Source organism: Macaca nemestrina, chromosome 15 (assembly GCF_043159975.1).
Source record: "Macaca nemestrina isolate mMacNem1 chromosome 15, mMacNem.hap1, whole genome shotgun sequence".
NCBI lineage: Eukaryota > Metazoa > Chordata > Mammalia > Primates > Cercopithecidae > Macaca > Macaca nemestrina.
In genome coordinates, this window is record NC_092139.1 from 31747050 (window position 1) to 31766802 (window position 19753).

The following is a 19753-nucleotide window of genomic DNA, read 5'->3' on the forward strand; positions in this document are numbered from 1 at the left end:
GATGTCACCCCCCTGCAAATTCTCCCCATCCTGCAAGCACCTCTTATATAAAGCCTTCATTGAGTCACCCAGCTGACCTTTTCTCACGTTCTGCCTTGTCAGTTTTGAACAGGTCTCTTCCTTGCCTACACACCCACAGCTGTCTCTCCTCCATTGTCAATTCCGGGAGGCCAAGTTCTGTCTGGGGTTCATCTCTGGTTTCCCACTATGGCTTGCCAATAAACTGAAATGTTTGTCAGTTGCATTTGTCAGGATTCTTTGGGTTATATTTGTAATTGAAAACACAACCCAAACTGACTTAGATGTGAAAGAGAGTCATTGGCTCATGTAACTAGCAGGTCCACAGGTTTCAGGCATGGCTGAATCTAGGTGCTTAAAAGAAATCTCCAGGCCTCTGTTTCTTTCCATGACTTGGCTTGCCTTTCTTCTCAAACTGACATCCCCCCAAGAGGTGGCAGAGATGGCCACCAACTGCTTCAGGTCCACATTCTCTCTTAATAGTCTAGCAGAAAGAGAGTATGTCTTTCTTTTTTTTTTTTTTTTTGAGACGGAGTCTCGCTCTGTCGCCCAGGCTGGAGTGCAGTGGCGCGATCTCGGCTCACTGCAAGCTCCGCCTCCTGGGTTCACGCCATTCTCCTGCCTCAGCCTCCCGAGTAGCTGGGACTACAGGCGCCCGCCACCTCGCCTGGCTAATTTTTTTGTATTTTTTTTTTTAGTAGAGACGGGGTTTCACCGTGTTAGCCAGGATGGTCTCGATCTCCTGACCTCGTGATCCACCCGTCTCGGCCTCCCAAAATGCTGGGATTACAGGCTTGAGCCACCGCGCCTGGCCGAGTATGTCTTTCTTAACATCTCTTCAAAAGTTCTAGTACTGATTCCCATTGGTCCTGCTAAGGTTACATGCTGAGTACTGAACCAATCAGAGTGGCCAGAGTGAAGGAAGCCACTGGTTGGCCAATTTGCAAATATCACATCTGCAAAGAAGGCAGAGGTAGAATGGTCAGAGGAGGAGGAGGAGGAGGCTAGGGGAGGAAGGCCAAGGGAAGAACTGATTTCATGGAGGAGGAAGTAGTATGTGTGCTATGGTCAAGATGAGGCTGACCTCAACTATGGTCCACTGGCTTCCTCTACCTGGTGATCACAGAGGACCTGGTAAAGGCGAGTTTGGTGGGGTGACCAGTGGAAACAAGATGGGTGGTGGGGTGGATGTATCCAAAATAAGCATGCTGCTCAAAGGGGGGCCCATGGACCACTGGCCTCTCCCTAGTTCAGACCAGCTGCCCTAGAACCTGCATCTTAACAAGAGTCCAGGTGGCTCCTGTGTGTGTTCAAGGTGGAGAAGCACAGTTCTAAGGAACTTTGGCTACGAAGGGGACGAGAGAGGGAAGGAGGTTGGTGGAGGGAATGTGTAGTTACAGGTGGAACCTTTATTCTTCCTGAGAAGGGAGGGACTTGAGGAAGTTAGGTGTGTGTTCTTAACAGTGGAAAATGTGGGAGGAGGGGATATGTTTTATTTAACTTTCTGTTCACCATGTAAAACTTAATATGTTGTAGGACACTTGCAAATTTGCAGGTCAGATTCATATCAAATGGAACCTGGCTATGTTTACTGCCTGAAAGAATGAGTGTCATGGTGGTGATATTTCCCAAGAGCCTCCCATAATGGATCCTGTGGTGACCCAAGTCCTCGCCATCCATCTGAGCATTTATTGCTGGATCAAGAACACAGGTGCCCTGGGCCTGTGGAGACTCAGGAACCTTGAAGGCCGGCTCCACTTGCTTCTTCTCTCCTTTCCTGGTGCCACCCTCAGGCTCCATATGACTCTCCCTGCAGCCTGCAGGGCCCTCAGGTTGTTCACAAAGACGGTCCTGGCAAAAAGGTTGAGAAAACAAACGTTGTCGTATGTGTCATCAGCCATGCACCCAAGTGACACTAGGGATGCCCAGCATGGACTGAGCTCTGGGTGGCTTTGGCTGGGGCATGGGGAGACATACAGGAGCTTAGGGTCCTCCTCTTGCTGCAGGGCCCACCCCCCAGCCCCAGGAGCCTCCTGGATATGGCTTCTTGGCTGTTGCACTGCATTTTCCTCCAGAGAACCAGGGGGTAGTGAAGGAGCTCCACTTCAAACACCCCAATCCCTGTGGTACTAGTGGGGAAACTGAGGCCAGAGGGCATGGCAGACTCACCCAAGACACAGTAGGGTCCCCCCTGCTCCCGGCTCCAGACACCCACCACCTCCTGCAACTCCTGCTCGCTGCCAGAGGACCTGGGTGCGAAGCCCAGCTCTGCCTCCTTCCATCTGTGCAGAAGTGGGCTAGGCAGCAGTTAACCTCACTGGGCCTCAGTTTCCTCATCTGCAAAATGAATATGTATGAACAGCTGCCTCTTAGGGTGGGTAAAGGGCTGAATGAAATGATCCATGGCTGGGCACAGGATAAACAATCCACAAAGAGCTAAGGTCTATTCAAAATATTATTGCTATCATTGGCCCCATTTTTCCCCTTTGGAGCCTGAGGCACAGAGAGGTTGTGTGCCCTGGTAGGCCAAAGAGCTGGGATTTGAGCCCGGTTCTGATTCTGACTCCCCTGTCCATCCATGTAGTCCCATCACCACTTTGAACCTCAGTCTCCTCATGTCTAAAATAGAGATAATGATACTGCTGACCTTGAGAGGTGGCTGTGAAAATCACATGCGATCCTGAAAGCCAGATGCCCAGCACAGTGCCTGGCATAAAAAATAAAAATAAAAATCAAATGCTGCATTATGCAAATATCCTTCAAGTCTAACAAGTGTGAGAAACATGGATTAGCATGGTCACAACTCCTCCTTGTGGCAAAATCTGAGAACTGTGCCTGCCCTCACCCCCATCCATCTGCCCGGGAGCCCTGCCTGTGCCCAGGCCATTCCTGCTGCTCCCTGTGTGTGGCCAGAAGCGGGGGAGAGGCTCGGAAGGCCATGCAGTGTCCAGCCTCTGTGACTGTGCCTGTCTACAGGGAACAGGGAGAGGCAGAGAGTGTGACTGCGGGTTCTCACAGCCCCTTCCTTGCAAGTCCCCACTCCACACCTTAGCTCAAGCTGCCTGTTCCCTCTGGTAGTGTGTAGACAATCCGCCAGTGCTCATATTCATTCAACAGTCCAGGAAACTGAGGCCCAGGGAGGTGAGCTGCCTGGCCCACTTCCGCACAGCTGGAAGTACGCAGAGCTGAGCTTCACACCCAGGTCCTCTGACATCGGGCAGGAGCTGCAGGAGGGGTTAGGTGACTAGAGCCTCAGGCAGGGGGCACCCTACAGTGTCTTGGCTGAATCTTACATGCCCTTCTGGTCTCAGTTTCCCCCACTGGTACCACAGGGATTGGGGTGTTTGAGATGGAGCTGCTTGACCACCCTCTGGTTCTCTGGAGGAAAGGTAGAGTGCAGAGATATGGTTAATTGGAAATGCAAGGCCCAATGGTTCCAGGTAACTTTACATTTAGCAGTCATTTCCTTTCACTCTTTTTCTTTTTCTTTTGTTTTTTTGAGACAGGGTCTCACTCTGTCACCCAGGCTCTGAGCGTAGGCTTTCTTCATGCATTTTCTCACAATTTTCCTATAAATCGGTATCATTCTCATTCCCATTTTGTGGAAGAGGAACCTGAGATTCCGAGTCGTTGGAAGGGTAGAATTTGAACTCAGGTTTACCTGACCCTTAAGCCTGTCCCTTTCACTGCCACACCAAAGAGCCATGACTGCGGCCACCTACTTCCCAGCATACAACTGCATCATGGGAGTTTCATGCAATTAAAGGATTCAGTGCTTCAATCCTGTGGACCCAGCAGGCCCAGCACCTCTGCTCAGTCCCACCCATTGCCAAGGTCTCGGAGTTCACAGGACCTCTAAGGCCAAGATTCTGACCTTCCGGAATTCTAAATGTGTATAATGTTGGCGTTCTTTCCTTTATTTCCCTTGGCAGGTCCTGAAGTGAACCTCACTCATCGAGAAAGTGGCTTGGGAGTACCTTGCTTATGCAGGAGAGGAAAGCAGAGTGCAGAGATGTGGTTAATTGGAAATGCAGAGAGCCCAAGGGTTTCAGGTAACCTTACATTTAGCACCAATTTCCTTTAGGTTTTTTTTTTTTTTTTTTTTTTGAGACAGGGTCTTGCTCTGTCACCCAAGCTGCAGTGCAGTGGTGCAATCGTGGCTCACTGCAGCCTTGACTCCCTGGGCTCAGGCCATCCTCCCACCTCAGCCTCCCAAGTAGCTGGGACTACAGGCACACACCACCACACCCAGCTAATTTTTGTGTTTTCTGTAGAGATAAGATGTTGCCATGTTGCCCAGGCTGGTCTCAAACTCTTGGGCTCAAGCGATCCTCCTGCCTCAGCCTCCTGAAGTGCTGTGATTACAGGCAGGAGCCACTATGCCTGGCCTCTATTTCCTTTAGTTCTAAAAGACTTAGAGACAGGCTTGCAACCTGGCTTCATAAATCTTACTGCAATGCCATTGTCCTGCTGGATGGAACGTCTCATCAGCTTCAGATAGTCCTCAAGAATACTCAAACCCTAAGCTATAAATCTGACCATCTGTCTGAAGTGGGAGGGGCATTCACTGTCTGTCCTTCCCCTGTCAGGCACCGTTCCTTTAGTCTGGTTCTTAGAGGCTCTTCTACCTCCATCAGCTCCACGCTGAATTACCTTCCCTTGGGAAGTTTCCCAGCTTATCAGCTTTGGGCATATCCAAACGAAAGCTGTAATGAGGGAACTATTTGTGGTTTGACTGTGGGAAATCATTGGTGGGTAGATCAAGGTCATAGCCACCAAGATGGGGTCAGAGAGTACCACAGTGATGCTCCAGTGTTTGAACCTCCTTACCATAGTCCTGGTGGGGTCCCAGACTCATCCTAGAAATAGGAAGACTGCTGGGTCACTGCAACTGACAGCACAGAAGACATTAGAATATGCCACCATGAGAAAGACCTGTTGTGGCCAAGGTTTTGCCCTGCTTTCCACCTTCCCAACACTCATTATTGAAGGAAAGGCCTTTGGAGACTGGGCACACTTTACAGATGAGAGGAGAGAGGCCCAGAGAGGGTGGGGCTGGCATAATTTCTCCCAGAGAGTTAGTGTCTGAACTGGGTCTTGAACCTAGGTCTCAGGATCCCCAGCTTAGGGCTCTTTCTGCTCACCTTTTCTGGCTTTCACCATAATGTTGGAGAAGTCCCAGAGAAACAGCAAGAGGGCTTAAGACCTTCCCTGGTTCCCCAGGGGAACAGTAGGCTTCCCTGCCTGATTGGAGGAGAGGGGTGTCCCATCTTTTCCCTGCCTCCTGCCTGGGACCCAGCCTCAGTGAGAAACTGAGAAGTGGCGCAAGGCACCCTATAATGGCAGTTAGTCCAGAAGTCTGGTCCAGGACAACTCTCCTTCTTTGCCTACGTCCCTCCGCTCTTGCCCCAACAGTAAGCACAGGGGATGTGGGAAACGAAATGGAAGCACAGTGATTTTTAAAGAATTCCTCCAGACTCAGAAATCAGTTCCGGAAAGCTTCTCATGATAGAGCAGTGGGCTATCCCAGGAATTCCAGCCCTGTATTCTTCACTAAAAAGTGGCATAGCCCAGGAACGTAGCCATAATACCAAAACCATAATAACCACAACGTTTCACTTTAACACCAACGGAAGGGACCAGTCCTGAGCGCGATGGTAACGCCTTCACTATGGAGTCAGTTATTTCAATAATACACCACAGTAGTGAAATATTTTAGGAGTTTCACTATAATAGTCTTCCCACAGCACTGATTGTTATGGAGTGGGAAATTTCAGCAATTTCGCCAGAAGACTAGTCATCCTGGAGTGCATGATCACGGGAAGCTCATGATAAAGCCCTTCACTGCACAGTAGGTCAGTTCAGGAGACCCACCCTAACACTGATCACTGTGGAGTGGGCTATCCCATGAACCTAACACTGGTCACTGTGGAGTGGGCTATCCCATGAACCTAACACTGGTCACTGTGGAGTGGGCTATCCTATGAACCTAACGCTGGTCTCTGTGGAGTGGGCTATCCCATGAACCTAACACTGGTCACTGTGGAGTGGGCTATCCCATGAACCTAACACTGGTCACTGTGGAGTGGGCTATCCCATGAACCTAACACTGGTCACTATGGGATGGATACTGCAGAGATCCCTCAATAACAAGAATGGAATAGGATGGCCCTAGAATGCATTGTAACAGTAATCACCGTGGTGTGGGCTATCTCAGGAACCACACTGCAACCCTGATCACCATGAAATTGACTATTCAGAAACTGCGCTTTGGTGCTATTGATCAAGGCACAAATTCTGTGTCGGGTAGGTGCTCTGAGGCCCTATGATTTTACACCAACGTTTGAGGAAAGGCTGTTCTGCCCTGAAGAGGGAGGCAGGACTGGGGGACAGTGAGGCATATATGGTAAAACAAAACTTACTTTCAAGCAGCCAGTTAATGAAAGAGCCCAGGAAGTATTTGTCCTGGGAAAAAAACCAGATAGCCCACATTAGTTGAGCACCTATTGTATGCTAGACTCTGTGCCTCTCATTTAATCCTCACAACAACCTTGCAATATAAGAATTATGGACAAGGAAAGAAGACTCACACAGATGGCTCTGCCCCAAGATCCCTGAAGGTTCCACTTTGTGGAACAAAACACATTATCTGTAATTCAAGAATTCTCATGAGTTAGAGGGGCTGGCAGGATTATGCTAAGGCTTGGGAGAAGCTGAGAAGAAAGGGAAGCAAGCCCACCATGGACCTAAAACCCCCGCATATTATGATGCCAAGTAACTCACTTAATGTAACATTTTAAACTAAGGGCAGGCTGGGCATGGTGGCTCACGCCTGTAATCCCAGCACTTTGGGAAGTTGAGGCAGGCGGATCACCTGAGGTCAGGAGTTCGAGACCAGCCTGGCCAACATGGTGAAACCTCATCTCTACTAAAAATACAAAAATTAGCCGGGCGTGGTGGTGGGTGCCTGTAATCCCAGCTACTCAGGAGGCTGAGGCAGGAAAATCACTTGAACCCGGGAGGTGGAGGTGCAGTGAGCCTTGATTGCACCACTCCAGCCTGGGTGACAGAGTAAGACTCCATCTCAAAAGTAAATAAATACAAAAAATAAAATAATAAAATAAGGGCAAAGAGGAATAAACCACTAATGTTTGAGCTCCTAGTCTGTTCTATATAAATAACCAGGCATTTTCTCATGTAATCATCATATTATATTCCACACACACTAGAATACCATTGATTAAGATATGCATTATTTAATGTGCCACTAAGAAATTTTTAAATTGCCAATTAAATTATGAAATGCCATTGAATATACAAAGCATTCCAATTTAAGAAATTTACAATGTAAGGAATATGTGTGTCTTGCAAATGATGAACTATGTTAGCTTTGTGTGGGGAATGCTAATCATCCTCACCTGATGGAGGAAGAAACCGAGGCTTAGAAAGGTGAAGGGATTTGCCCAGGGTTGCACAGTCAAGCAGAAGCAGAGCCTGCCTGGCTCTGAAGCCACGGCACATACTCTCTCTTTTAAGGGGACAGCTGCGGGCACATTTGCCTGGGAGACTCAAGTGAGTGAAGGGGCACCATTGAGCTAGTCTCAGATGTGAACAAAATCTCAGAGGCAAATCCCAGAACATTCCTCAGGAGAGAAGCAGCTGCTCCTACCCGAAAGTCTAGGCGGTAATACTGCTGAGACAACAGGGGTATTTGGGAGAGAGGCGAGAGGTGGTCCCCAAATAATCCGAGTGAGTGGACATCTGATGGAGACAGAGGGAGACAGGGGGCGACGGGAAGGGTGGACAAGAGAAACGTAAGAGATAAATCAACTGAGTTGGAGGCTTATAAAGCTCATTCATTTCCCCTGTCATCCATAGATTTATGCAGGAGAGGGAGATTATTCCCAAACTGTTACCTTGCAGCTAGAAGGCCCACTGTCTTCTGACACAGACAGTGGAGCATTCTCAACTTGGCATGTTGTAATCCGTCTCTCTTCCTTGTCCAGCCATGAAGCTCTCCTTACTGCCTGCCTAATCAGCGTCTTTCTACACATCTTCCCATCCATCCACCCAGCCACCAAATTTTCCTTTTTTCTTCCTTCTTTCTTTTTCATTCATCCATCTCTATAGCTTTTTTCCTTCACGCATTCATTAATCCATCTATTATTTATCCATCCATCTAGCCATCATTCATCTTCCCACACATCCAGTAATAAATCTTTACTTCCTTCATTCACTCACCTATCCATCCACCATTTATGTACACTTTAATCCATTCATCCTCCTATTCATCCTTCCTTCTTTCCTTCTTTCTTTCTTTCTTTTTTTTTTTTTTTTGAGACGGGGTCTCGCTTTGTCGCCCAGGCTGGTGTTCGGTGGCGCGATCTCGGCTCACTGCAAGCTCCGCCTCCCGGGTTCACGCCATTCTCCTACCTCAGCCTCCGAGTAGCTGGGACTACAGGCGCCCGCCACCATGCCCAGCTAATTTTTTGTATTTTTAATAGAGACGGGGTTTCATCGTGTTAGCCAGGATGGTCTTGATCTTCTGACCTCGTGATCCGCCCGCCTCTGTCTCCCAAAGTGCTGGGATTACAGGCGTGAGCCACCGCACCCGGCTGCTTCTTTCTTTCTTTTCATACTTTTATCCAGCTTTCTCCCTTTGCTTCTCCCATCCATCCATCCACATATTCTTCATCTTTTGTCCATCTAAGTTGCCTTGCTTCCTTCCTTCCTCTCTTTCTTCCTCTCTCCCTCCCTCCCTCTCTCCTTCCCTTCCTTTGTTCTCCATCCATCATTTCATGTCCATACTTCCTTCTATTTGACTATCACTCATCCACCCTTCTATCCATGCATTCTTCCATTCATCTTTTCATTTTTCTATTTTATCATTCATTCATACTTCTGTCCATCCACATTCCTTCCTTTCATTTCCAGTTCATATGCCAACAAAATTGACATTTTTTTTTGAGACGGGGTCTCGCTTTGTCGCCCAGGCTGGTGTTCGGTGGCGCGATCTCGGCTCACTCTGCGCCCAAGAAGGACTGAGACAAATACGAGAGTACAACAAAGTCTCCACCCTTAACAAGCTTCTGGTCTAGATAAAGACACAGCCAAGAAACAGAGAGTTACTATGCTATATGATGAGTAACAGATGGGTGTGCACAGTCCTGCAGAAGTCCTCAGGAGGGAGTCCTTCTGCCTGGAGAGATCTGCAAAGGCTTTGGAAGGACAGATCATTGGAGTCACACCTTGAAGGGGTAAAAGAGTTTTCCAGGCACAGAAAGAGGGTGTAGGAAGTCTCCAAGAGCAAAGTCATTGTGTCTCAAAAGGGGCTGGAATATGTGGGGGTGGCTGAGGCCAACCAGCTGGAGCAGCAAAAGGAAAGTCAAGACTAAGGCTGGATGGAGCAGTTGCAGGAGAGACCTCAACTGCCAGCCTTGGGGATGTGCCTTTGATCCTCCTGGTCATCTGCAGAAGATTTTGATCAGAGGTGTGATCCAGAAAAATCTCTCTGGCGGCCACGAAGGGGAGAAAGCAGGAGTAGGTGAAAGGGGTATGCAATGGTCTAAACAGATTTGGTCTCAAACCATTGGCACAACTCACTTTTCAGAAGGTTCAACTGTTGATTGATGATGTAGAACCAGAACCACTGGGCACAGCTGAAATACAGACAAACAGAGGTCTCGGTGAGAGGAGCCTTGGGTCACCCTTCCAGCCCAGCTGCTTCTGCCTGGCTGTATGACCCTAGATAGATCCCATCCCTCCATGGGCTTCCAGGTCCCCATCAAGGGACTAAATCAATCTAATCCATTCTGAGCTCTGCCATTTCCTACATGATAGAAATATCATCATATTACCACCATCAACATCAACCATTTCATTCAGGGTTTCTCAGTGTTGGCACTATTGACATTTTGGACCAGATCATTCTCTGTCATGCGTGGCTGTCCTGTGCCCTGTAGGATGTTAACCAGCATCCCTGGCTTCTACCCACTAGATGCCAGGAGCACTCCCCTAGTTGTGACAATCAAAAATGTCTCCAGACACTGCCAACATCCCTTGGCATGCAAACATACCTTGAACTGAGAACCAATGTTTTAATCAGTTTGAGTTCCACTCAGCAATGAACTGTATAACAATGATAACAGCTAACACTTACATAGTGTCCTTGGGCAATTCACTCCACCTCTCTGAGCCTTTTTTCTCATCTCAAGAATATAGGGAATTATAGTCTACACCTCATAACATGGCCATGTGGGGGACAAAATTGTAAGCCTCAAATATTTAATTATTATAGCATTCTCTCTCCATTTTTTTTTTTTTTTTTTTTTTAGATGAGATCTCACTCTATCGCCCAGGCTGGAGTGCAGTGGCACGATCTCAGGTCACTTCAATCTCCACCTCCCTAGTTCAAGTGATTCTCCTGCCTCCTGAGTAGCTGGAATTACAGGCAACCATCACAATGCCAGGGTCATTTTTATATTTTCAGTTGAGACGGGGTTTGACCATGTTGGCCAGGCTGGTCTTGAACTCCTGACCTCAAGTGAGCTGCCCTTTTTGGCCCCCCAAAGTGCTGGGATTATAGGCGTGAGCCATGTTACCCAGCCAATTATAGCATATTCTTATAAGCCTCAAATGCATTAATCCAATGTTCTACAAAATTAAAGAACAGAAGCACAAATCAGTAGATGTGATGGCATTTTAATAAGAAACTTCTAAGAAAACAACTTTTGACAAAATGCTTTTGTGAGTGCATCCTAAGAGCTAATTATTACCTTTAGTTAAAAGATAAGGGAGTAAGTTGGAGATTCACATAATAGTTAGTGTAAGAGAACTAAGGATAAATAGCTTTATTCAGGTGGGGTAAATGCTTTAGGTGAAATTTATATTTATTCTCTAGCTTGTCATCATAGATTTGGATTTCTGGCTGGGTTGCTAAGAAGGTCAGGAAAACATTGTTCATAGCTTCCCATACTACCTTTCTTTGCCACTGGAGTCCAGCTTCCACTTGCATCTGTCTATTGGAGCCTCCAAAGCTTGCTTTTCCTGCCTGTGCATAGGCTGGAAGTACCATGGAATCAATGCTCCCAGGAGCAGCCCTCAGCCAAAGACTGATGGTAGTTGGTGTATAAATACCCTAGCTCCCTCACCTTTGGGTAGGGTAATTCTAAGTCATGTTCTATGCACTGAACCCAAGGAGACTAAGCTCCAGTGCTCATAATGGTAACTAGCTTGATATCACACCGTATGAGCTGCCTCCTCTTCCCTGTTTCTCATCTTCACTTGCCTACTTGTGCTTCCTGGGACGACCTCCCAAATAAACTGCTTGCATTCAAACCCTTGTTTCAGTGTCTGCTCCTGGAGGAATCCAAACCTGGTCAGTAGGACACACTGCTCTTTTTCAAAAAAAATTCTTAAATTATTTTGCAAGCACTGCAACGTATACCCTTAATCCAAGCATATTTGTGATGGAGGCACTGCATTTATTAGACAGGCTGTTGTAGGGAATTGCGATTGTTCGTTTAAGTTGTAAATCCATGTTTGCCAGAAGAAGCTGATTGTTTACCAACCTTGTAATAATGAACTTGCTGGTGGAAATCTCATTGATCAAATTGTAACCAGTAAACAGATGCTGAATTCTCTTGATAAGAAAATATCTGTACACCTTTCTCTTTGGAGAATACATTTATCAGATGAGATTGAACGATTCTATCAGATTTCTTTGTAACACAATGCAAATCTCCGTCTTCCACAGGTGTAAACTACTTGGTATATAGTTGTCCCTCATGAAATGTCCCTTTCTTTCCCCTTTGCCCAGCATCTGGGACCCATAAAAAGGACAGGAAAGCAAAACTCTGGGAGGCTAGAGAGCCCAGGAATAAAACTGGCATCTTGGCTCCCATCTTGGCTACCCCTCCATACTTCAGCTGCACAGGGTCTGCGTAGTTTCCCTTTTCAAATTTACCATGTTGGGTAGGGAGGTATCCAGGATCCATTTCAACGTGGTCTCCATCACTGCAGAGAGCAGGCTGGGGAGTAGGAACATTAGAAATAATAACAATTATAGCTAAAGGTTACAAAAGGTTTCCTTTGCTCTAGGGAGTAGTCTAAGTTCATGGCATATGTTAACTCAAACTGCCTGCATAGTTAAAAACACAGATTGCTTGAATCCCAGCGTCACTATTTCCTGACTGTATGACCTTGTCCAATTTATATAACCTCTCTGTGCCTCTTATCTATAAAATGTAAAATACAGTTGTTGTGAAGACTAAATGAGTGAAAGAAATTGGCTGGAGGGCATTCAACCCTTCACCACAGGGTACCTGCCTTCTCTTAAACAAGGAGTGTCTTACATTCTTTGTGACTTGACCTAAGGCACTTAGAGGGCATTTCTCCTTAGAAATCAGGTTCTAAAATAGAGACTGTAGAATGGCAGGCTGCAGGCCACACGAGGCCCATAGGTGTGTTTTCTTTTGCAAAAATAGTCTTTTAAATTTTTACAGTGAGGTTTCAGAATTTACTTTCCAGTCTCTTCAAAATACAGAAAACTGGCAAGACTGGGCCAGCTTTCCCATATGGCCACAGTCAACTGGAGCCAAGGAGGGGCTACCCGCTTCAGATGAGACATGTGCTGTCCAATTTGCTACAGTCCCTGCCACTCTCTATTGCATCCCGAAAATTGAAATTGAACTCAAATGTTGTATTTCTTTAAACTGGACCCCGCTTACTAATTTATGCTACCTTCCTACCCCTAATAGGCATTTGAGCATGTGACGCATGTTCTTTTTTTTTTTTTTTTTTTTTTTTTTTTTTTTTTTTGAGACGGAGTCTCACGCTGTTGCCCAGGCTGAAGTGCAGTGGCGCGATCTCCGCTCACTGCAAGCTCCGCCTCCCGGGTTCCCGCCATTCTCCTGCCTCAGCCTCCTGAGTAGCTGGGACTACAGGCGCCCGCCACCACGCCCGGCTAATTTTTTGTATTTTTAGTAGAGACGGGGTTTCACTGTGGTCTCGATCTCCTGACCTTGTGATCTGCCCGCCTCGGCCTCCCAAAGTGCTGGGATTACAGGCTTGAGCCACCGCGCCCGGCCGTGACGCATGTTCTAAGGCATTGAATTCAGAATCTGGGAGTTAGAAAGGATCTCAGAGATCATGCGGTTGAATTCTCAGTCTTGCCTGCCTACCTTGTTAAACCCATGATGAAATTGAACTGTAGCACTCCTGATTTATAGCACCTCCCTGAGGCTTATCGCATCCTTCTCAACCATGAAATAATGACCTTAGAGATCATCATGGTGACTGGGTCCCCAGCCCAGCCTCTGGACGCTTGTTTAGAGAATGATCTGTTTGAAATAGAGTGCTACAGAACCTGGTTAACCCTGAGCGCATGGCTCTTAAATTAAGTAAGCATGTGTTTTTAGACCTCATCTCGTGAGCCAAACTTAGGTTTTCAGGGTAGTCTACTAAAGTCTTTTCAGGGTAGTCTACTAAAGTTTTCAGGGTAGTCTACTAAAGTCCATCATTTGTTCTATTTATACTTCAGTCCATCCCTCTATCCGTCCTTGCCTCCATCCATTTATCTACTCATCCATCCTTCATTCATCCATCCAACCACCATCCATCCATCCATCTATCTATCCATCCATCCTCCCAGCCACCCCTTCTCCTATCTGCACTTTCATTCATTTATTCATTTAACCATCCACCCATCTTTCTCCGTCTTGTTCTCCAGGAACAACACAGTGCCTACCTGGCTCCATATTTGTTGAATAAATAAATGATGAGTCTAAGGCAGCCTCTGCTCCTATAGAGCTCACGCAGGCATATGCAGACAATTACAACACAGAGTGGGAAGTGATTTGACAGTGATCCTGTCCAGGATCTCTCTATGTAAGCGCAAAAAAGTGAGCATGCCAGATTCCCTATAGGCAGGGGCACTATGAAGGAAGGTGTGTGCTTTCAGAAAGAAGGTATTCCTCCTGCTTAGAAATCTAACCTCCCTGGTAGAGAAACCTGGGCAGGAGAGGGGACTCTGAAATAAGAAGAGAGGTATTCTGGTGGCATAGTTTTCTGGAGTTCTGGCCCCAGTAAGCCTGGTGATCACTACAGCATGGCATTGTCCCCGCACTGCACCCTGCAGGGCACTCAGCCCTCCCTGCACTGTACCTACCCTGCTCGCATGTGGATCCTAGTGAAGACTGGCTGGCAGTTCTGCAAGTCAAGAGAGATTTGGCCCAGCTTGGTCTGGGAGAGCACAAAGGGAGCCATGATGCTCATGTCCACTGTGGAGCCACTGAGGAAGCTGAGCAACCTGTGCACACAGCAGGAGGGCTGGCTGAGCTGAGCCCAGGGACCCACCAGAGGGAGGGCCCAGCAAGAATGGCCTGGGATGTCACCTGCCGGGGTGCGCCCAGAGTTCCAGGACAAGTCGCTGGGCTTTTCTTCTCCACCTCTCTTATGTAAGCAACACTGTCCTCCCAGAGCAGGTGTCTGGAGATGTTCTAAAGGCTTTTCTCAAACTCAGAAACAGGTACTGGCATTTGTGGGTGAGAAAGGCAGCCCATATACAAAAATTTTTAAATGATGCCTGCTGTTCAGTATATATTTTTATATTTATTTATTTATTTGTTGACAGAGTCTTGCTCTGTTGCCCAGGCTGGAGTACAGCAGTGTGATCACGTCTCACTGCAGCATTGACCTTCTGGGCTCAAGCAATCCTCCCACCTCAGCCTCCTCAGCCTCCCACCTGAGCCTCAGAGTAGTTGGGACTACAGGTGCCCACCATCACGCCCGGCTAATTTTTACATTTTATGTAGAAATGGAGTTTCACCATGCTGCCCAGACTGCTCTCAAACTCCTGGGCTCAAGGGATCCTCCCACCTTGGCTTGCTAAAGTCCTGGAATTACAGGCATAAGCCACCACATCCAGCCTTGATTTATTTTTGACTGCCTATAGAAAGTGAGTTAACTAAATGCTTTAGTTTATTTTTGAATATGGAATACATTGTTGTGGTTTAAAATTCAGAAGACAGAAAAATGTACGGTGAAAAACCTGCCTCCCACCAATGTCTCCTAGCCACCCAGCAACCCTGTTGTGATCACACACCTCACCAATGTTTTCCTTCCTTCCTTCCTTCCTTCCTTCCTTCCTTCCTTCCTTCCTTCCTTCCTTCCTTCCTTCCTTCCTTCCTTCCTTTCTTTCCTTCTCTCTTTCTTTCCTTCCCTCTCTCTTTGTGCATTCTGTGTCTATGCTTACCCAACCAGTGGTTTTCATGCATCCTTCTGGAGATATATGGAATTCTAGGGAATTGGCAATGTTCCTAAGGGATCCTGGTTTTCCTGAGGGAATCCTGGTGCTGGCTGAGAGAAGTGTCACCGTTTCTCTGGAATTGCCAATCATTGCACCAGAATTCTCCCTTCCCACAGGGGCACCCAGAGCCCTCGGAGCATCCAAGGCTGGATCTGGAATCTGCACCGGGGCTTCAGGGCAGGTCCCAGCTCTGCCATTGGCCAGTCGTGGGACTGACTCTTCTCTGTCTCAGATTTCTCTAATATACCCATTGATTATTTTGTGAAACTCTCACAGCCATCCTGGGCAATAAGGAGTCTTATCCTCACTTCAGATGAGGATGTGAGGCTCAGAGAGCTTAAGCGACCAGCTCAGGTTCATCCAGCTAGCAAGCAAGTGGAGCAGCTGGGACATGCCGCCGTTTTTCTTTCTCTTGCTGAGTAAAGTATGAAACAGGTGAAAAGCCTGCAGGCAGACAGGAGGCCAGCCAGCCATCCCCGGGCAGTGTCCCAGCCACCTTGTGGCTGACTCCCGTTCCCATACTAGTGGCACTCAGAGGGCACTGGATAGAGCCAGGGTACCTGAGAGGGATGGCAGGGGGGATCAGGAGAGGCCCACTGGGGTCAGTGCTGTGTGATGTGGCTGAGCCTCTCAGCCTCTCTGGGCTGCAGCCTCCTCCTGCTCTCACGTTCCTCAAACCCCCCAAGAGGGTTCCAGGAAGAGTCACGCTGAGGTTGTGAATGGTGACAGAAAGACCAACAGCCCCTTCAATGGGTACCGCCCTTCACAGCTTGCAAGTTGCTCTCCTTTTCCCTCAGGGAGCAGGTGCTAAGGCCATCAGACCTCATGAGACTTATTCACTATCATGAGAATAGCATGCGAAAGACCAGATCCCATGATTCAGTTACCTCCCCCAGGTCCCTCCCACAACACATAGGAATTCTGGGAGATACAATTCAAGTTGAGTTTGTGGTGGGGACACACTCAAACTGTATCATTCAGCCCCTGGCCCCTCCAAATCTCATGTCCTCACATTTCAAAACCAACCATGCCATCCCAACAGTCCCGCAAAGTCTTAACTCATTTCAGCCTTAACCCAAAAGTTCACAGTCCAAAGTCTCATCTGAGACAAGGCAAGTCCCTTCTGCCTATGAGCCTGTAAAATCAAAAGCAAGCTAGTTACTTCCTAGATACAATGGGGGCACAGGCATTTGGTGAATACAGCCATCCCAAATGGGAGAAATTGGCCAAGACAAAGGGGTTGCATGGTCCATGTAGGTCTGAAATCCAGTGGTGAAGTCAAATTTCAAAGCTCCAAAATGATCTCCTTTGACTCCATATCTCGTATCCAGGTCACATTGATGGAAGAAGTGGGTTCCCATGGTCTTGGGTAGCTCTGCCCCTGTGACTTTGCAGGGTACAGCCTCCCTCCCAGTTGCTTTCATGGGCTGGCATTGAGTGTCTGTGGCTTTTCGAGGTGCATGATGCAAGCTGTCAGTGGATCTACCATTCTGGGGTTTGGAGGACAGTGGCCCTCTTCTCACAGCTCCACTAGGCAGTGCCATAGTAAAGACTCTGTGTAGGGGCTGTGACCCCACATTTCCCTTCTGCACTGCCCTAGCAGAGGTTCTCCATGAAGGCAATGCCCCTACAGCAAACTTTCGCCTGAGCATCAGGCATTTCCATACATCTGAAATCTAGGCGGAGGTTCCGAAACCTCAATTCTTGACTTCTGTGCAGGCTCAACACCATGTGGAAGCTGCCAAGGCTTGGGTTTCCACCCTCTGAAGCCACAGGCCAACCTGTATGTTGGCCCCTTTCAGCCACAGCTGGAGTGGCTGGGGTGTAAGACACCAAGTCCCCAGGCTGCACACAGCACAGGGACCCTGGGCCCAGCCCACGAAACCATTTTTTCCTCCTGAGACTCTGGGCCTGTGATGGAAGTGGCTGCCATGAAGGTCTCTGACAGGACCTGGAGACATTTTCCCCATGGTCTTGGGATTAACATTAGGCTCCTTGCTACTTATACAAAGTTCTGCAATCAGCTTGAATTTCTCCCCAGAAAATGGGTTTTTCTTTTCTATCACATAATCAAACTGCAAATTTTCCAAACTTTAATGCTCTGCTTCCCTTATAAATCTGAATGCCTTTAGCAGTACCCAAGTCACCTCTTGAATGCTTTGCTTCTTAGAAATTTCTTCCTCCAGATACCCTAAATCATCTTTCTCAAGTTCAAAGTGCCACAGATCTCTGGGGGCAGAGGCAAAATACTGTCAGTCTCTGCTAAAACATAACAAGAGTTACCTTTACTTCAATTCCCAACAAGTTCCTCAGCTCCACCTGAAGCCACATCAGCCTGGACCTTATTGTCCATATTGCTACCAGCATTTTGGACAAAGCCATTCAACAAGTCTCTAGAAAGTTCCAGACTTTCCCACATTTTCCTGTCTTCCTCTGAGCCCTCCAAACTATTGCAACCTCTGCCTATTACCCAGTTGCAAAGTTGCTTCCACATTTTCAGATACCTTTTCAGCAACACACCACTCTACAGGTACCAATGTACTGTATTAGTCTGTTTTCACACTGCTGATAAAGACATACTTGAGACTGGGAAGAAAAAGAGGTTTAATTGAACTTACAGTTCCACATGGCTGGGGCTGGGGAGGCCTCAGAATCATGGCGGAAGGTGAAAGGCACTGCTTACATGGCAGTGGCAAGAGAGAATGAGGAAAAAGCAAAAGTGGAAACCCCTGAAAAACCCATTAAATCTCGTGAGACTTATTCACTATTATGGGAATAGCACAGGAAAGACCGGCCCCCATGATTCAATTACCTCCCTTTGGGTCCCTTCCACAACATGTGGGAATTCTGGGAGATGCAATTCAAGTTGAAATTGTGGTGGGGACACAGCCAAACCATATCAATGGGCAATGCCTGGCACTGCTGCTGCACTTGCTAGGCAATTAATAAACACTAGCTCCTTCCCATTTATCCTGTCTGTCACACCCGACCTGTGTCCGTGAATTTACACGCAAGAGGTCACTTCACCTAATCCAAAGACTAACCCACTAACACCAGAAGGCGCAAGGATTTTCTCACCCAAGCAGCCCCTAGGAGGAGCTGTGGGTGCTGCCTTGTCCAGGATTCCCAAGTCACTGGGAGAGGATCCTGGCTGGGAGCACAGGGCAGGAGAAGAGGTCTTGGGAAGTCTTTACTCAAAGAGGCTCTCTTGAGCTGGGGCTGCACTGACACTAGTGAGGGCTACACTGAAGGGAAGCCCTCAGGCGCAGTGCCTGGCTGCAGTCCCCAGAGGGAATAACTGGGTTGTTTTGGTGCTCTTTGGGAATTTCTTTTTTATTAGAAAAAATCAATTTCTGTGGTAATTTTTAAAAGAAAATACAAATTTGCTAAAAGAATAAAAGAAAAGAAATTAACATCACCCTCTGAGATAACCATCACGAGAATGATGGTGTATGTTCTTCCAGTAGCTTTTCTGTGCACATACAGGTAAACTTGGGTAAAATTTTCCCTAAATAAAAATGGGATTATGCCCTGCGCAGTGTTTTTATAAACTCTTTTTTCATGTACCAATGTATTACAAATACGTTTCTGTGTCTTTTGTTAACAGTGATACAGTACTCTACCGCATACATTGAACATAATTATTCTAACTATCCTCCTCCCGTTGTGCATTAGTTGTTCTTCATGTTTACAAACCACTCTGGGATTGACACGCTGGGCTTTCAACTTTGTTCACCTGCTTCACTACCAACTGGAGAGCCTGTGGTGAATTCAAGATGATCACATATTCTTTGCCACCCATTCCATTGCTGGGTGGAGTCCACTTCCTGTCTCCTTGAATCTGGGCTGAGTTCACTTCCTGTCTCCTTGAATCTGGGCTGAGTTCACTTCCTGTCTCCTTGAATCTGGGCTGAGTCCACTTCCTGTCTCCTTGAATCTGGGCTGACTCATGGGCTGTTTTGACAAAAATAATAGTAGAAGCGACACTGTATAATTAATTTCCAAGCTTAGGCCTTAAGAAATCTGTAGCTTTCACCTTCGCCATTCTGGAATCTTACCATATTAAGAGGAAACTTAAGCAGTTATATGGAGGAGAACAGAGGCTCCCTAGCCAAGAGTCCCAGCTGAGCTCCTAACCAGTGGCTGACAAAACTACCAGCTGTGTGAGTGAGGTCATTTGGACTGTTCAGCTATCCCAGTGCCCCAGCCAACGCCACACTTAGAACTGCTTGGTTAAACCACAGAAGCATGAAAAATAATAAAGAGTTGGGTTTGTTAAGCTACTGAATATCAAGGTGGCTTGTGATGCAGTAGTACATAAGAAACCAAGTGTTTCCTGGGAATCACCAGCCTGCTGCTTCTGGGGGATGCTCTTTGTCTTTCTGAACCTCACTTGCCTCATCTGAGAAATAGGAGGACAGGAGTAGC

General features: G+C 47.3%; 1 long non-coding RNA gene across 1 annotated transcript; it reads right to left on the minus strand.

The window, feature by feature from the left end:
* Nucleotides 1-1647: 1647 nt before the first annotated feature.
* LOC105496203 (uncharacterized) lies at nucleotides 1648-18112 on the minus strand. Its single transcript, XR_011614334.1, has 3 exons — nucleotides 17944-18112; nucleotides 9622-9677; nucleotides 1648-1869 (listed from the first exon to the last, which is right to left on the minus strand). It is a non-coding gene; the product is annotated as an uncharacterized lncRNA (long non-coding RNA).
* Nucleotides 18113-19753: the final 1641 nt, after the last annotated feature.